This window comes from Rutidosis leptorrhynchoides, chromosome 3, assembly GCF_046630445.1.
Source record: "Rutidosis leptorrhynchoides isolate AG116_Rl617_1_P2 chromosome 3, CSIRO_AGI_Rlap_v1, whole genome shotgun sequence".
Classification (NCBI taxonomy): domain Eukaryota; kingdom Viridiplantae; phylum Streptophyta; class Magnoliopsida; order Asterales; family Asteraceae; genus Rutidosis; species Rutidosis leptorrhynchoides.
This window is the reverse complement of record NC_092335.1, coordinates 315200106-315203895: the sequence shown is the minus strand read 5'-3', so window position 1 is coordinate 315203895 and position 3790 is coordinate 315200106.

Sequence of the window (3790 nt, the reverse complement as noted above, 5' to 3'; positions counted from 1 at the left end):
TAATCAATACAAACATGCCATCCTGTTACAGTCCTAGTAGGAATACGCTCATTTTTTTCATTTGTGATGACAGTCATGCCACCCTTCTTAGGTACGCATTGAACTGGGCTTACCCATGGACTATCAGAGATTGGATAAATTAAACCTGCATCTAGCAGTTTAATAATTTCTTTCTTAACAACATCTTGCATATTTGGATTTAGTCTTCGTTGGCGTTGCACATACGTTTTATGACCTTCTTCCATAAGGATTTTATGTGTGCAATACGAAGGACTTATTCCTTTAATGTCATGAATCTTCCATGCAATAGCTGGTTTATGAGCTTTTAGCACAAAAATGAGTTGAGATTTTTCATTTTCAGTAAGAGAAGACGATATTATTACAGGTAATTCAGATTCACCATGTAAATAAGCATATTCCAAATGATTTGGAAGTGGCTTTAACTCTAATGTCGGTGGTTCTTCTATCGATGATTTATATCGATATCTGTCTTCCTCTTTTAGCATTTGAATTTCTTCTGTTATTGGTTCATATCCATTAGCCATAAGTGTAGCTAACATTTCAGCTTCATTAATTGGTTCAGTTCCTTCTCCTAAAGAACATTCTCCTGTTCCTTGTAATTCTGGAAATTCTTCTAACAATTCTGCATGTGAATCTATAGTTTGAATATAATAACATGTATCATCTGCAGATTGCGGTTGTTGCATGGCTCTATCAACAGAAAAGGTAACACTCTCGTCCTCTATACTTAGGGTCAGTTTCTTACCAAACACGTCTATTATTGTTTTAGCCGTGTTTAAGAATGGTCTTCCTAATATGAGAGGAACTCGAGAATCTTCTTCCATGTCCAGAATAACAAAATCTACTGGAAATACTAAAGTACCAACTTTAACTAGCATGTTCTCCATTATCCCTCTAGGATATTTTACTGATTGATCGGCTAGTTGTGTGCTTATTCGTGTTGGTTTCAATTCTCCAAGGTCTAGTTTAGCGTATAGTGAATACGACATTAAATTTATACTAGCACCTAAGTCTGCCAATGCTTCTATTGAACTAAGACTACCCAGAAAACATGAAATCGTGAAACTTCCTGGATCTGATAATTTTTCTGCTATCTTATTCAACAGTACTGCAGAACAATTAGCATTCATAGTAACAGCAGAGAGTTCTTCCATTTTCTTTCTATTTGTGATTAGATCTTTCAAGAATTTAGCATATCTTGGCATTCCTGAAATTACATCAATGAAAGAAAGATTGACATTTATTTGTTTAAACATATCTGAGAATTTGGATTGCTCGGCTTCAAGTCTCTCTTTTTTCATCTTACTTGGGTAAGGAAGTGGTGGTTGGTATGGTTTAACATAAGGTTTAGCCTTAACTGTGTTTTCTTCATTAACCTTTTCAACTACCGGTTCTGTTTCCTTATCTTGTTCAGGTTGTGGTTCTTGTGGAGTAGGAATAGCTTCATCAGAAATTACAGGTATTTCAGGTGGTTTAAGTGTAATACCAACTCTTGTGGTAATGGCTTTAGCTGTTTCATTCCGGGGGTTAGCATTTGTATCACTAGGTAGACTTCCCGATTTTCTTTCACCTATTAACCTTGCTAGGTTACTTACTTCTTGTTCCAGATTTTGAATAGAAGCTTGTTGATTTCTAAATGCTTGAGCATTTTTTTCATTCGTTTGTTTCTGAGATGTGAAAAATTGAGTTTGAGATTCAACTAGCTTCGACATCATATCTTCTAAATTTGGTTTTTTATCATCGTTTTGTGGTGGTTTATTTTAAAAAATAGGTCTTTGCTGATTGTAAGTATTATTGAATACTTGTTGATTGCTAGGACCTTGTTGGTTGTTGTATGGAACATTTCAGTTATAATTCTGGTTTTGATTATAGATTGGTCTTGGCGGTTGATAATTATTCTGATAATTATTTCCAGGCCTTTGGTTCATGTATGAAACATTCTCTCTTTGTTCCATTGTTTGTTCAATACTGAGACAATCTTTTGTCAAATGTGGTCCTCCACACTGCTCACAACTAATTCGTATTGAGTGAATATCCTTAGTCATCTTTTCCATTCGTCTCTCGACAGCATCTATCTTTGCGGAAATGGAATCAAAGTCATGGCTAGAATCGGCTCTAGCTGCTTTAGATGATCTAACGATATCTTTTTCTTGATGCCACTCATGTGAGTGGGAAGCAGTGTTATCAATAATTTTGTAAGCGTCAGTTGCGGTTTTCTTCATAATGGAACCACCAGCTGCTATATCGATGTCTTTTCGTGTAGTGATGTCGCATCCTTGGTAGAATATTTGTACTATTTGACAGGTGTCTAAACCATGTTGCGGACATCCTCTTAATAACATTCCAAATCTTGTCCACGCCTCATATAGAGTTTCATTTGGCTTTTATGTGAACGTAACAATTTCTCCTTGAAGTCTCACGGCTTTAGATGCCGAAAAGAATTGTTTAAGAAATTTTTTAACTAAAACATCCCATGTATCAATCGCCCCTTCAGGTAATGATTCTAACCAATCTTTGGCTTCTCCCTTTAAAGTCCAGGGAAATTACATGAGATATATCTGTTCATCCTCCACTTCTCTTATTTTAAATAGAGTACAGATCCTATTAAAAGTTCGAAGATGTTCATTTGGATCTTCCTTCGGCGCACCACTAAATTGGCACTGATTAGTTACCATGTGTAGGATTTTTCCTTTGATTTCATAATATGGCGCATTAATGTCTGGTTGAGTAATTGCGTGACCTTGGCCAGTGCGTTTAGCTCGCATTCGGTCTTCCATACTTAGAGGTTCCAGATTTTCCATGATTGAATTTATTGAATCTGAATCACTAGAGGATTCTGATTTAATGGGTTGTTCCTTGACAATCTCTGTTTGAATGATTGGTGGTTCCGGAGGAAATATTAATGGTCTAGGATCTCTGAATTGTCCCTGAATATCCTCCGGATTCTCAATTGTGAGGTCGGGTTCAAAAAATGGATTATCGGAAATTTGAATTGGAGTACTTGGTCGACTGGATGACGATTCTAAAGAAAAATCAACGGCAACAATATTGGCTAGATGTCTTGATCTGGTTACAGGTGGTGAACGTATGAAAGGTGGTAAACGTTTTGTTCGGTGCATTCACTGAATATCCTATTAGTTATAAAAATAAAAATTATATAAGTTATCAAATTAATAGACTTTTCTGATTTTTCCCACATTTCCAATAGCCAATAGATGCAGCAGGTAGCCAGGACCCTTTAAATCGAAAGCCCACAACTCGCCACTAACAAATCCAACTATTACTACGAACCAAAAAATTTTGGATGTCTATCAATTTAACCACTTAAAATAATTTTTCGTTGAAATTTAAAGAAATTTTAGAGAAGAAATAGAAAATTCTATGTCCTAAAAACTAGAGCGGCGAAAAATAAGAAAGAAAAAGAGTGCGTCGGAAAACGTCGAAAAATAAAAGGTCGAAAAATAATAAAAAGAACGTAGCGCGTCGAAACTTAAAAGTCTAAAAACTTAAGAATTAAAAGTTGCGTCTAAAAATATTAAAGCTTAAAAGGAATTCTAAATCCAAAACGGCAATAACTTAAAAAGTACTAAAATTTATAAAACGGCGTCGCAAAATTCTAAAGCACTTAAATCTTAGTCTATAGAAAAAGTACTTAAAGGATTTTACGGCAAAGCCTAAGAGTCTAGAAATAAAAATAACTACGGCAAATACTATATTAAAACTAATTACGAGCGAAAAATATAAATATTACGCTAAAACAAATAAAGAG